This window comes from Tenebrio molitor, chromosome 3 (genome assembly GCF_963966145.1).
Source record: "Tenebrio molitor chromosome 3, icTenMoli1.1, whole genome shotgun sequence".
NCBI classification, from domain to species: domain Eukaryota; kingdom Metazoa; phylum Arthropoda; class Insecta; order Coleoptera; family Tenebrionidae; genus Tenebrio; species Tenebrio molitor.
Window position 1 is genome coordinate 19,879,343 of NC_091048.1, and position 15,648 is coordinate 19,894,990.

A 15,648-nucleotide genomic window follows, 5' to 3' on the forward strand; every position below is an offset into this window, starting at 1 on the left:
GGCGGAAATAAATAAGATTTACCTTTTTTTTTAATTCGGGGCGGTCTTAGATAAAATTTTGTACATAACACGTGGGCTAAAGCATATTACAGGAAACTCGTGTGATTACAGATGAACTCGGGCTAACGCCCTCGTCATCTGCAATCTTCACACTCGAGTCCTGTAATATTGCTTTTATCCCACTAATTATGTAAATAACTATTGTTTTTACATAGAAGTACCTACCTATTTTGAGAATATCATTTTTACATCAATAAAGTAACGAATTCTGAATTACAAATGACGGACTCTGAATAACAATTTACGCTTTCTGAAATACAAGTTCCTAATCTGAATTACAATTAAGGCTATCTGAAATTCATTTCATTAATCTGAATTACATATAACGCGTTCTGAAATACAATTACTATTCTGAATTACAATTTACACTCTCGGAAATACAATTTACTAATCCGAATTACAATTAACGTTTTCTGAAATACAGGGTCTCCCAGAACTGGCGGACCAAAATAACACGGTGAAATCATTATCTTCTGGCAATAATAGGAAAAATATTTTAAAAAATCCATCCTCATTGGATTTTAAAATAAGAACGTTTTTAATTGACCAATCGTGTGTAGATATAAAATTACCTTAAAAAATTATATTGGTAACTATGTCATAATAAATTATTTCTGACAATTCTGATAAGTCTTTAAAAACCTTATATTGTTCAAAAGCTTGTCAAAAAAGCTTTCGACCAGTGCAATAATAAATACGGGGTGCCATTTGAAAAAAATGAATTTTTGACATTTTTATTTCGTTATGTTTAAAAAATCGCAGTAGGCATATGCGACTAAGCAGGTTGTTGAGTAAACACTCAGCAGATGCAGCAAACATTCAGAAATCAAACAGCGTCAATCATTTTAATTTATGTGCAACGATTTGGAAGGTACGAATTTTCGAAGGAACCCCTGTAATTCGAAATTGTGGTAAAAAAAGCGCCACTGATTAAAAACGATGGCAGATAAGTAAAAACGACCTATATGTATAAATTTGATTCATAATTTAGCATAGAGTTCAAAAATAAAATCAAACTGGGTAGTTTCCATTTAAAAAAACATAACTTTAGTGTTTTTATAATATTGGGACACTCTGTATACAGGCGGTTTGATGAAAAACGCCTCAACCCATAACTTTTTTATTTATGACCCGATTTCAATGAACAAAAAAATCACAGATATTGTTTTTCAAGCGCTACAAAACAGCCATTAAATATATTTTTTTGGCGTTATCTTCAACAGCTAACGATAGTCAACTTTTTTTTTTTAATGGACACATGTAGTTTTTTACGCTTGGTCTGGTAAGGTTTTTTTCTCTGAATCTAATGATGTATTGGAAGTTATCATTTGGTTCATAGCTAACTGAAAAAAAAATAAAACAATTTTTTGTGGTTCAGCTTATTATAACATTTTTAAGAGTGCCAAAATTAATGGCTGTTTTGTAGCGCTTGAAAAACCATATCTTTGATTTTTTTGTTCATTGAAATCGGGTCATAAATAAAAAAGTTATGGGTTGAGGCGTTTTTCATCAAACAACCTGTATGTATATACCGCAATATTTTCCGAATATGCAGTAGAAGCGTATCTATCATCTAGAATAAAGAAAAAGTTGATATCTTTAATAACAAACAAGTTATGGAGCTTTTTCGCAACTCTGGGACACCCTGTATAGATGGGATGTCATTTGAACCTTAATCGATGTTGTGATTGTTGTGGGCTCAAAATAAACTATTAAGGGGGTGGGGGTACCAGTAAAAATTTAACCTTATAAGTAGTTATCAAAAATTTATATCTTTGTGGACGAAGTTAAACACCAGGGTGTATTTTTCTGAATAAAATAATAATAATAATAATTATTGTAACAACATTTGGGAGACAATTTGAAATTTAATTTTCTGTAGTAATATCACAAGAGAGTGAGAATAAATTGAAAATAATTCGACAGATTTTCGAAAACTTGTTGCCAGGCAATAGACACGAGAGCCCGGAGGGCTCGAGTGGCTATTGCCATCTGGCAACAAGTTTGAGAAACAATCTGGAGAATTATTTTCAATTGATTCTCACTCTCGAGGGGTATTCGTAGGATTATTTTTTCATGAGTACAAAATCAAAAATACAAAAAAAAATTATATTATCGCACTGAATCGTTCTTCGTTCATGTTCAACAATTGATGACACTTACTGTCAAATTGAAAAATACGTTGTCACTAAAGAAAAATTGAAACAAAATACGAACTATAATTATTCTCACTTGGATAATGTACTTAGATTATTCTCACTATAATAATGATACAATTGGACAGATTTGAACATGTGATCAAAAATGCTGATGAACCATTGGAAGTTATAAACATGAAAAAATAATCAATGAAATGTGTTGGGTTTTGTAAATAGTTAATTTTAGTTGTTTCGTCTGTTTGGTTTTGTTCGGTTTAGTTGTAGCTCGTAGTTAAGTTAGTTTTTAAAATTCAATTCAAAAATAGTTGCACCTTCTTTCATTGGTTATTGCGCGTTAACCGATTCACAATTTCATGCAAAATCGGGGTTGACGAAACCTCGCTCGCCGGTGAGGGAAATTTTTTGGAAGAAAGAGAGACTTAGAATTTGACCGTCTTAGTGAACACCTAGTTTCGTAACGATAGTCTTGTGTCGTGAAACCCACTTAATTGAAGTGGCACCGAAGTCCAAAATTATCGTTGAATTCCACCCATGCTAATCGATCCATGGTCTCTTCACGGTCCTCATAAAAAAGGTAAGTCAATTTTGATTTAACGAATTTTGGATCACGGGGAAAATCGAACAAAGATCTTCGTTTAGGTAGGCTTAAGTCAACTAAAACTGACTTAAGTGCCCTGGAGACAAACATTTTTTGGTCCTTTGAGCCGGATTAGTCATAATTGGTCGTTTAATTGTGGCTTTTCATTGTGTTTTCATTGTGGGAAAAACAGCTCCAACCTCCACCAATCAGTTGCTCCAGAAAACGAGCCTGCGCATAAGTGAACTGCGTTTTGTATCTCGAGATCTTTGCTTCACTCTCGTATCCACGTTACCTATATAGTAGTTAATAGACGGTCACAGCCTTTTTACCGACAGCCATTTCACCGACAGCCATTCTACCGACAGCCTTTTTACCGACAGTCCGTTTGACCGACAAGCTGTTTGACCGACAGGCCGTTTGACCGACAGCCTTTTGACCGACAAAAATTGCCGACAGGCCGTTTGACCGACAAGCCGTTTGACCGACAGCTTATTGACCGACAAAAATTAAGATAATTTGTATAAAATATAAAAAAACGCTTCAAACGAATACACAACACCAATGACTTATATTGACACTAAGTCGTATTAAAACACTGCCATTTAATAATAAATTTAAATATATTTCGAATTATTTATAAAATATATTTCGAATTATTTGTGAAATATATTTTTCAAATATAGGTATATACTTTAAATATTTATATGAAATGTTTAGAAATATCAAATTTATAACAATATCACAATTATAGATCACAATTATAATTACGGATTATACAGTTTTAAATTGAATATTGTGGGCCACACCTCGCAAATAATCAAGCACTGAATTATACGAATCTTTGTTGTTTACAATATTTTGGATTCTATCTTCTCGAGCCTTATCATTGTTACTGAGGCGAGACTCTGCCGGAATTCCACGGATAGATCTTTCGACTTCTATTTCCACTTCCAAACGTCGATGCCATGCTTCAACCTGTCATTACAATGTTTGTTAAGATTTATATTAAACAAAATATATATGTACTGTTACGATTTAAATTTCGCGGTAAATCGTAAAGGGGAGAACGTTCTAGAACATTCCAGAACGGGCTCTCGGACCCCGACTTCCGGTACCGGCCACGTCAATTCGGCGAGAGGAAGGGAAAATATATAAAGGTGGAACCGACGCCAGGATAGAGGTTCTCGACAGGTTCTCGACTAGTTCAGGTCAGAGGTTACGACCGATCCGTGTGTTCAAAGGGGGAGATTAGGGGGTGTTTTAGTGTGCAACAGGTGCTGGCGAACCCGTGGAGGAAGACCGATTCGGCTGGGAAATCGTCCTAGAAGAATTCCAACCGAAACGTCGCGGCGGATAAAGGCTTCCTTCACGAGGGTCAACGACCCTACGCTTCAGCGGATAATTTCACCACCCTGTTGGGCCGACGTCATCCCCCAGGACCCCTCCGGAGAACAGGACCTCACACCGGACTGTCCCTGGCCGAGGAACCCGAGTCCAGGAGCAACTCATATCTGGCAAGGTCCTTCAGCGTCTTTCTTTTACTGTCCGCCATCTTGGCACACTTCTTTTACGTCGATTCAGTTATCAGAGTAATCAGACCTGGAGTGACCTCGCCAGAGACGACGCGCTCGCTGGCTCTCGGAAGTTTTTTTATTAATTTTTATCCGTTCATTATCATTTTATATTTTTTTACACCGGGGCTAAACCTGTTTAATTCACGCCTACCCCTGGAGGTGTCGAGGGGAGGAAGGACCCCGAGGACTATCCGAGGATACGGACGGCGTGATAGACCAGCGGCGGAAGAAGGACTCGGAGGACCTTCCTCCAGCTCCGCTCTTCCCAGGACTCTTCTTTAGATTTCAAGCCCCAGGCCCGGTGTAAGGGAAGTTTTTCGTTAATTTATCATTGATTCGTCACTTGTAATTAGAAATTTAGCCTGGTAGTACCGGCACTGTTTGTAAATTTAACTAGAGTTTAAGCGCCTTCAGCGTGTTATTTTGTGAACCTTCAGTTCGCCACCTTACTCGCTTTCATTTGGTAATATTGACAGTTTAAATAATAGTTTCAAGGTTAAAACTTTAATTTGTACATTTTCGAGAATATCTCTTGGTTTGTATCCTAGATTCACTTTACATAGACAACTGTGTTTCGCCCGCAGCGGCATCTAAGTTGGAGTTTGATAATTAAGTGTCGTATGTAAGGCTAGGAAACGATAATTAAACACCATTATATTTACATCTGTGTTTCTGTCCAACACCTGGTATAACACCGTGTTTGTGAAACCTCTTTTCTACTTTCGACAGTCTCGCTCTCGAGACGTAAGTGTGATTTTGTGCCGGACCTGGAACCAGTCAGTCTCCGAAATCGTTATTCAAATTTCCCCCGGTGAAGTTGGGAGATTTAAATTTTCTCTCGTGGTCGTTAGAGACAGTTTTTAAAAAGAGAGAAAATAATAACGTAACAGTACCTACCTTGTTTTGGGTTCGTGGAAGGCCATGCTCCATGTTGTCCCAAACGGTCCACATTGCAGGTGGAAACATTGGCTCAAGACGAACATTACGTCGTCGTCGATTCAGTCGGCCTATTGCGTAGTTTTCTTCAAACCATGTGACCAGCTCAATTGCTTCTTGTGGAAATAACGCTTTAACTTGGTTAAAGGCGTTTTCCACTTCATGGTCAGGTAGAAAAGCAAGAGCAGAGAGATGTCGAACTATTAAACTAAATGGTTCGTCAGTGCTGTATCGGACTTGCAAGCCTTCGATTTGTTGAAGCCTACGATAAATGGATTGTCCTAAATGGAAATGGCAAGCTTTGTTGCGCACTCCAGGAAATACATTTCTAATTGCATTCATGCTTCCGATTTCAAAATCGGTTAGGACAAAGTCAGGCTGCAAGTCTATTCGTTGCTCCCCTGCCAAAGAGTTTAATTCTTCAAACAGTTGTATGTATAAATCAAGAGATTTTCTTGTCATCAGAGCATATGCAAGAGGAAGAATTCTTTGACAATCGACATTTCCAACAGGTGCGTGGATGGTGTACAACTGACGAAATAAATTTGGCGCAACTTTAAAAGTACCATCCATTATCCAAAAAGCAGCATGCGACATTAGTTTCAAATTGATGACGGTAACAAATAGAAGTATTTTGTCAGGTCCGTTATCAATTTGACGAACGAACAATTCACCACTAATCGAGTATTTGAAACTATCTGGCAAGATGAAGTCTTCCAATGTTTTGGGCTCAATTGGGGCGTCTTTCTTCTTTCTTTGCCGTTTAATTTGTTTCCTCTGTGCATTACTCGTTGGCAGAATTGCGGCAATATCCTGAGATACCTGTGATTTGGTAATCTGCATGATTATAGCAGGCTTGTCATTTGTCGTTTTAGCTGCTTCTTTCAATTGGTTGCAAGCTTTAAGCAGAGAAACCCGTGATGCAATTGCTTCATGGGTGTGTTCCCCAGATGTCCCAGTGAGAAAGTGCTGTCCATCAGTCAATTCTGTTTGTGCTGTGACCTTGCACTTGAATTTTCTTTTCTGATCACAATGCCAATAATGAACAATATTGTCTCGTGTTTTGTCCAAAGTGAAAAGAAAACCAGTGACAACGAGTTTGTCACCTCCTCGAGTCGACTTGGCGGTTTCACATGGTTGATCTTGATTTCCAGACATGATATTTCAAATAGTAGTTGATTGATACTAATAAAATAAGCGTTAATTTAAATTGTCTTTTGTTTGAAAATAATTTCTAATTTTAAGAAGTTAAGCTCTGAATCGTAGTACACTTGTCACCAAAAAAAAATGGGAAATTGACGTACAAAAAAATTTGTTTTTGTATGTTTTTTAATCTGTTTAATTTGGGTTTTTTTAAAGAGGTTAGAATTAGAAATGATTAATCAAAATATTTTAATTAAACTTGGTAAAATTAATATGCAGCAATAAAAACGTATTTTTATTAGGTACAGTTTAGTTGAGGCATACTAAAACCGAAAAAGTAAAACCAAAAAAACGTTTGACAACTGTTTGACAATAATAAAACTGACATAAGCTGACAATTAATGATCTGATTTACATGATCAAATTTTAGATTTCCCATTTTTTTTTTGGTGTTCAGTGTACTATCGGGTGTTCATTTGAATTTTCCGTCAAAGTTGGCATTGAAGAGTCGATTGTGAGCGCACCACTTATCTGTCTGCAGAGTAAAAAACGCAAACAACGCAAAAAGTGAGGTTAATTTTAAACAGCTGATCCGTGATCTGTAATCCGAGGTGCGTTCATAATCGACTCTTCAACGCCAACTTTGAGGGTAAATTTAAATGAACACCCAATATATGCACGGTGAAATAGAAATCCATCATAATATGTAAACCATAGTACCTACCATCGGTGGACATTAAAAGCACAAGGACAGGTGCAAGCCCGTTAAAATTTTAACCGAGCTAGGAGCGTATTCTGTTATTTTTAAAGGGGCGTTAAAATTTTGGCGTCGTTTAAAATTTAAAATTTCAAGCCCTGATTGGTCATTACTATGACAATTTAATTTAACGCCCTTTAAAATTTAGCGGAGCAGTTACAGAATACGCCCCCTAGCCCGTTATGAGACTCTTTACCCGTAGCGGTAGAAATAAATAAACAGATGTTTACGATCAAATGTACCGTAAAAATTATGACAGGGTGAATAACGTTTATTTGTCAAAACCATCAAGTTAATGTTGAGTTTGTTTCATATTGAATGATATTGCTTGATTTCCCAATTAAATAGTTGGTAATTATTCACAGAATCGTTTTTTTTTGTGGTCAAAACAGGTAGGTTTATTTTTGAACGTCGGACAAATTGGATATTATTTTAATTTTACAAGAGAGTGAAGTCAATGTTACAATATTATCCGTTTATTAAACTCCCGCACTATCGGTGTCAAATTTTTTTTTTTTTTTTTTTGGAGTGTACACTTGATTTCAAAAAAATAGCGTACAAGTGCTGAGAGCAATTTTTGTAATATTTTCCTAGTTTAAATGGGCCGCTATAAATTGTTTCTAGGCAACATGAATTTCATACCCTACCTTCCTTCTAGTTTAGTGATGATTCTGGCTTTTGTCACTTTAATGTAACCATGGAAACAAAGCTAACATTACATGGGGAAATATTAGGTGTACGCTATTTTTCTGAAATCAAGTGTACCTATGGTGACATACCTTTTCAGTTGCCTGTACACAAAATCTAGTTATAAAAATGTCAACAAGAAAAGTTTGGTTATGTTAATGGAGTTAATTCTTTTCTTTCCAGACAATAATTAACAATAGCCTGCTTCTCTCTGACCGTTAACAGTATTCTTTTACGTTTCATATCTTCTTTTTGTTCAGCCTTTTCGTGTAAGTAATACTTTGAATGAAAGAGAGCGAATTTATTAAACTTAACTTCAAATTTTTGCGCCAACGTTAAAGTAAAAATTGTTAGTCTCAGAACGACAGTGCGGCAACTTGCAAACACTTTGACAGTGCGGGAGTTTAAAAAACGGATAGTACTTAATCTGACAATTTGTGACAAAGCGAAAGTTTGATACACAATGAAATATTTTTGAACGTCCCAGCTTTTAATGTCCACTGATGGTACCTATTTTCAATAAGTGAATAAACTGAAAATGGTCAGAAGATCCTAGGGTTTTAATATTCTGATATACAGGGTGTTTTCGAAGTTGAGGGGTTCCTTTTAACATGTGATAGTCTGCGTTGTTCTAAAGAGTTTTAGCCAAAATCACCTTAGTAAAATGTGTACGGCGATGAAGATACAATAAGTTAATTTTGGTGAAATTTTTGAAACCGGTCCTGCTCAAATTTGCGCTGATTTGTAAGAAATTTGAATTGACAAAAAAAAAATCAAATGATCACGGACGTTAATCAAAAATACTGTCAGAGTTGTCATCTAATTAGTTGAAATGGCTTTATTATTAGGAAAATAATGAGCTCACAAATATGTTGCAAATGTATGGGCAATATTATCACGTTATCAGAATGCAGCTGCGGCGTCCAGAGAGTACTGCAGAGCGATTTCCGGAAATATACCATCCTGGACCAGGTTAGTTATTAATCTAGTACAGCGGAGAAATGGACAGGACCGGACTCAAAATTTTAGAAAACAATAAAAATATACATACAATCAATTATCTCCGTTAATACAAACATTTTACTAAGAAGATTTAGACTAAAATTCTTAAAAATAATGTGTAGTACCTCGTGTTACAAGGAAGCCTCAACTTCGAAAACACTCTATATTTCGATTTCAGCATGTATATTCGCTTTTAATTTGTTCTATGATTGGCTAGTTTTAATTTTCCTAATTTTAAAAGTCAGTTCAAACCGCCACTTACCTTAATGTACTGTTCTTTATATATTTTACACAAACTATCTTAATTATTGTTGTCGGTCGTAAGGCTGTCGGTAGAATGGTAGAATGAGAATTATTGAGAATGGCTGTCGGTAAAATGGATTGTCGGTAAAAAGGGTGTCGGTAAAATGGCTGTCGGTAAACCGGCTGTCGGTAAGGCGGCCTGTCGGTAAAATGGCTTGTCGGTAAAAAGGGTGTCGGTAGAATGGCTGTCGGTAAACCGACTGTCGGTAAAACGACCTACACCCGTTAATAGATATACCGGGACATTTTTTTAACTCTGAACATAGTCCATACTTATTCCCTATGTTCAATTTTAAAAAACACAGATCAAACGCATTGTGAGTTGCTATGCAACCAACTATACCGAACACTAGAGATTTTGAAATAATGTTAAAAATTGTTCCGATGGATGGAATTGGTCTATCATGTGTTGCATTGGAAATGTCACGCACATTTCTAATGCTCTGATTGGCATAGAATAACTGCATTATGTGTATTTCTTCTTCAAACAACTTGACCATTTTGTTAATCTGTCAAGTACTTATTTTCGTTACCTTAGTTACGTGATTACATACATGCATTGACCTGTGTTTTTTAAAACTGAATATAGAGAATAAGTATGGGCTATGTTCAATGTTAAAAAATGTCCCGGTATGGTTTTTCCCAACATCTGTTCGCCAACTTGGGGTTTGGCGGGAAAAGGTCCGTCTCACTGGCGTCGATTTTATTACGGTTCAAGACTAAGTACCTGGTTTCTTTTGTTCGTTCGCAAACACGGCATTCCATCGCAAAAACTCGCAATTTTACTATTGAATTGATCGGCAAAAATGGCTGCAAAGGCAAAAGAGAATCGCGCCCAACGGGATTGTTTGAAGACGCAAATGTTTGAAATTTGGGAGGTTGCGAAATCTTCGCAGGAACAACCTTCTTTACGTGCGTTGTTAAAAAGACGGTTCGCACTCGGCAATTCTTGCACACACCGCGACCCAATCTGAACCGGATTTCGCCGCGGAAGACAAATACGCAGGGAATTTTTTGAAGCGTTCGATAAAATCGAAGCCATTTATGTCAATCATTTTCCGGAAATCGATCGTCCAGCGTCAACAGAAACAAATCAAAGCACTTCGTCGTTGTCAAACTTACGCCTGCCGAAATTGTCGTTACGCAATTTTAATGGCAACTTCAGTGAGTGGAGTTCTTTTATCCAGTTCTTTAATAACGCGGTTCACTCTCGGGCAGACGTGGCACAAATTGAAAAATTTCAATATCTACTTAGTTGTTGGTCGGGTGAACCCTTGAACTTAGTGAAGGCTTTAACGCTGTCAGAAGAAAACTATCCGATAGCGTATAAGGCTCTTGTCGATCGATATGAGAACAAACGAAGGTTGTCATATCATTATTGGAACAACATTCAGGCATTGCCCAAGTTGAAATTAGAATTGTCACAAGGACTACGGGAAACAATCGACAAATTCACTGAAAATCGTTCGCCCTTGCTAGCCTTAAAATTATAGAATTCGTTAGAGGACTTCATGTGGCTGCAACTATTACTTGAAAAACTCAATTCGGAAACGCGGAAACAGTTTGAGGCCGAAATTCGCTCGTTAGGAACAGCCGAGGTCCCGAAATATACTCAGCTGGCCGAATTCGTCGAAAGCCAGTGCCGAGTACTTGATTCGTTGGGGAATTGGAATACAAATTTTTTGGATATTATCTCCGCAAAGAATCATTCGATCGGTAATAGCGAGGTGTAACAAATGTTTCAAGGTGCGTCCTATTCCATTAGAGCCACCCATGGCACCCTGACCGGCGCACCGAGTCCAGCAGTTGAAACCCTTTCAATGCGAGGGTATCGACTTCGCGGGTCCATTTTTTGTTACACAAATTCGCCGTCGGGGAGCGAAATCTACAAAGGCATACTTGTGCATTTTCGTCTGCTTCTCCACAAAAGCCGTTCACTTGGAGCTGGTGTCAGATTTGTCGACGGAGGCCTTCTTAGCGGCCCTGCGACGCTTCATCGCGCGTCGTGGTTGACGCAATCGAATCGTTAGCGATTGCGGCACTAACTTTCAAGGAGCCTTCCGACAAGTGCGAAAATTTGTGCAACCGCGGCTGAACAGAAAAAAATCGATTGGGATTGAAGTCCGAAGTTGAAGTGGAGTGAAGTCTGTCAAGACTCATTTGCGTCGCGGGGTGTTGGTGGCCAAATTTTGACTTTCGAAGAATTGATCACTGTGCTTGTTCAAATTGAAGCAGTGCTCAACTCGCGTCCGCTATGCCCATTAAGTTCTGACCCCTACGATCTTACCGCATTGACACCGGGTCATATTTTAACCTTAGCACCGTTGACATGTTTGCCCGAGCCAAATTTGGGGCACGTCAAGCTCAATCGCCTCTCGCACTGGCAACTTCTCCAGAGAATGCACCAGTCCTTTCGGGACCACTGGCGCTGGCACCGCGAATACCTGCACACCTTACAGCAGCGGTCCAAGTGGCATAAGCCTAAAACAGACTTGTTTCGGGGTACTCTAGTGTTAATCAAGAATGACCAAGTTCCACCCTTGTAGTGGAATCTGGGGCGTGTCGAAGACATCCATCCCGGTGCCGATGGCGTAATCCGTGTCGCGACTGTGAAGACAAACGGCGGCAGCTTTCGACGGCCTGTCGTAAAACTGTGCCCTCTGCCTTCGCAATAATAGAAAAATGCATCGCATTTTTGGCGGGCAGAATGTTGGGCTTTGTAAATAGTTAATTTTAGTTGTTTCATTTTGTTTGGTTTTGTTCGGTTTAGTTTTAGCGCGTAGTTTAAGTTAGTTTTAAAAATTCAATTCAAAAATAGTTGCACCCTCTTTCATTGGTTATTGCGCGTTAACCGATTCACAATGTCGTGCAAAATCGGAGTGGACGAAACCTACCCCGCCGGTGAGGGACATTTTTGGAAGAAAGAGAGACTTCGAATTTGACCGTCGTATTAAAAATACCGAGTTTCGTAATCATCGTCTCGTGTCGTGACACCCACTTAATTGAAGTGGCACCGAAGTCCAAAATTATCGTTGAATTCCACCCATGCCAATCGGTCTATGGTCTCTTCGCGGTCCTCATTAAAAGGTAAGTCAATTTTGATTTAACGAATTGTGGATCAGGGGGAAAATCGAACAAAGCTCTTCGTTTAGGTAGGCTTAAGTCAACTAAAACTGACTTAAGTGCCCTGGAGACAAACAGTCAGTAATTCAGTGTTCCTGTTTAATTCTGTTTGTTCCATTTTTAATTGTGTTTGTTTCTTGATGTTGAGGTTTATTATTGTATAGAGTCAGTACTTTAGTGTTCTTTTCAGAGTTCTAATTCAACAACAAATTATGTACATTCGGTCTGGTCTTAACAAAAGTCTAAATTTAAACATTTAAAATTATGGTGGAAAACGGAAACTGTTATTTCAAAAGTTCTAGAGATATCGAAAAGTTGTCGCGATCGGCGTAAGTAATAAGTAAAGTAGAACCGAGCTGATTGGTCACTTTGGTCAAGTAGGGGTTGCGAAAGTGGGATGCGTCAGAAATGATAAAACCGAATGCGGAACGGGAAAAGGGGCTTTTTTGAAAAACCTTCCGAAGGTACGGCCTCTCGTTAGAACCTATTTAAACAAAATGAAAAATAAAACACAACTTAGGATCCATAAATATTTCTTTCTCATTATTGTTGTTTCGTATTTTTCCGCAAAAATTTCATCCCAGGGAATGCGGCATCCGACAATTCACCAAATGAGGGAGGAAAGTTTCATCGAGGAAAAGTCAAGGAAGTCGAAACGTTTCAATATTTAGTATTTGAAAAGGTTTTCGCACGATGACAGAACCGATATGATCCTACTTACCTTAATTGCTTAATAAAAAATTTGTTTTTCCGGATCATATCGGTTCTGTCATCGTTTCAATATTTAGTGTTTCAAAAGGGGTTTGCATGGTATATTAGATGTCATTGTTACATTTGGTTTTTTATACAAATAGACATTTTGCAAAGTCAGTATGACTGATAGTGTTTTTTACCCGCAAAACGTTTTAAATGAAGCAGAACAAGCTTTAAATAGCTCAATACTGGAAAAATCAAAAAGGCAGGTATCATACAATACATTCAAACAATGGCAGGATCTAAATAAGATTACGACTGTAAATGATAGTGTTATGTTAGCGCAGTGGCGGCTGGTGCAGGGAGGGCGCACGGGCATTGCCCCCCCAATTCAAAATGGGAAAAACGGGAGAAACAAATATTATTAATTTTTTGAAAGAAATGTATTATTGTTTTGTTTGGATATTGTATACCGATGTTCCTATGTAGATATTTGCATTCACCTCAAAGTTTAATTGAACGAATTTGAGCCGATGCGCTCACCTTATACATTTAATTCTTGTGGACGGGCAAGCTCAGTGGAAACTCTGTCTGCCTTGCCATTTCTATACGCTTGAAACACAACCACTAACGTGATATTTAATATGTGTCAACAATGCACCTTCGGGCCAGAAGCTGGTCGGCCCGAGCCAATTAGAAAAGATTTAATGAACGAGAACAATTTCGAACTTCCACGACACTTGTCGAATCACCCTCAACCGTCGATTCATATGATTTTGTCCGTTAACCGTTAGTTTTTATTGCAAATGCAAATACAGTTGCAATAATTTCCTGCTTCATGTAAATGTGGATGTTTGCATTTTAATTTAGAGTGCACGTGTGCTGACATAAAGTGACAATCAAATAGACACTTGTAGTAAGTGATTTAGGGGTAGATTCATGAAACTTTGCAAATTTGCAAATCGTTAACGAAACGGCAAATACAATGCTTCAACAATGTCAGTTGTCATGGTTTTAAATTTGCAAAGCCTTATCGAGCCTTACCGAGTTTCGTGAATCTCCCCCTGAGTTATTAGTGTAAAGTGTAGGTTAGGTAAGTTACAACAATGAATTCGGTTGCGTCGATTAAAAATCTTAAATCCGCCGGAGTTGGACTGCGTTTTGAAGATCGTGTAAACATTAAACCGTTGGGGCCACCTCGTCCGAAATTGCAAATTCAAAAACAGTATTCGGTTAAAGGTAAAACCGTTTCTCGAAATTTTAATCCTAATATTGTACAAACATGCAGATTGGTTGTGTGGTTGTGATACGAGTAATTCTCTATTTTGTTTCGTGTGTTTATTAATGGGGTCCAGTGATTTAGACCCAGCATGGGTACAGACCGGCGTAACAGATTTAAAACACTTAACTGAAAAAATAAGAAAACACTCTGTCAGTCATAAACATCTCTGTTGTTCGATTGAATTTGCTACTTTGGGTCACGTTGATATTCGAAATCAACTCAGTGCAGCTTATCGTCTTCAGGTACAAAAACAGAATGAACAAGTTAAACAAAATAGATATATTTTAGCAAAATTAATAGATTGTATAAAATTCTGTGGGGCTTTTGAATTAGCATTGCGGGGGCATGATGAAAAAACAGACAGTAATAATCCAGGAATTTTTAAAGGTTTGATAAATTTAATGTCCGAAATAGATGTAGTTTTAAAATCTCATATTGACAAATCTAAAAATACTGTTTTCTCAGGCTTATCAAAAACGATTCAGAATGAACTTTTAGAGTCTCTATTGGCAGTAACGCAGACTTTAATTAAGAAAGAAATTGATGAAAGTGATTATATCGCAATACAGGCTGACGAAACAACAGATAATGCAAATATTTCTCAATTAGTATTTATAGTGCGCTATGTCAAGAATGCACGAATTTACGAACGTTTTATGGGTTTTATAAAACCTCCAGGGCACAGTGCAGAAGATGTATCTCGCGTAATTTTGAAAGAATTAGAAAATATCAATATTGACAAAACACCTGACAAATTGATAGCGCAAAGTTATGATGGAGCTGCGGTAATGAGTGGTCAGAATAATGGGGTACAAGCCAAAATCAGATCCGTTTACAAAAGAGCCATATTTACTCACTGTTATGCTCATCAATTGAACTTAATTTTAGAAAGAGCTGCACATCAAAATAAGCAGGTCAAAGTGTTTTTTGCAGACATTGATGGATTTTCAAGTTTTTTTTCTCGCTCATCTAAACGTACCCAAATTCTTGATTCCATTGTAGGAAAAAGACTTCCGCGGGGGTCAAATGTTCGTTGGAATTTTAGTTCTAGAGTGGTTACTACCGTCTTTAAATATAAAGAAGAGTTAACAGAGTGTTTGAATTACATAATCGAAAACGAGGATGACAAAAAAACTGTACGCCAATCGACTGGTTTGATAAATTATCTTAAAGATGCTGATTTTAATTTTTGGCTTCATTTTTTTAACAAAATTTTACCCCACAGTGATATTCTTTACAGTCAGTTACAACAGCGACAGTTAGATAGCATGAAAGTGCAAAAATATATTTCAGATTTTCAAAATGCCATTCAAAAAGTAAGGAGCGAAGTAGATTATGACTATTATCAA

General features: G+C 37.5%; 1 protein-coding gene across 1 annotated transcript in view; it reads right to left on the bottom strand.

Annotated features, from left to right (window-relative positions):
• The window catches only part of LOC138126518 (receptor-type tyrosine-protein phosphatase epsilon-like), a 195,700-nt gene that overhangs the window by 47,269 nt on the left and 132,783 nt on the right, over positions 1-15,648 (bottom strand). The window lies entirely within an intron of this gene.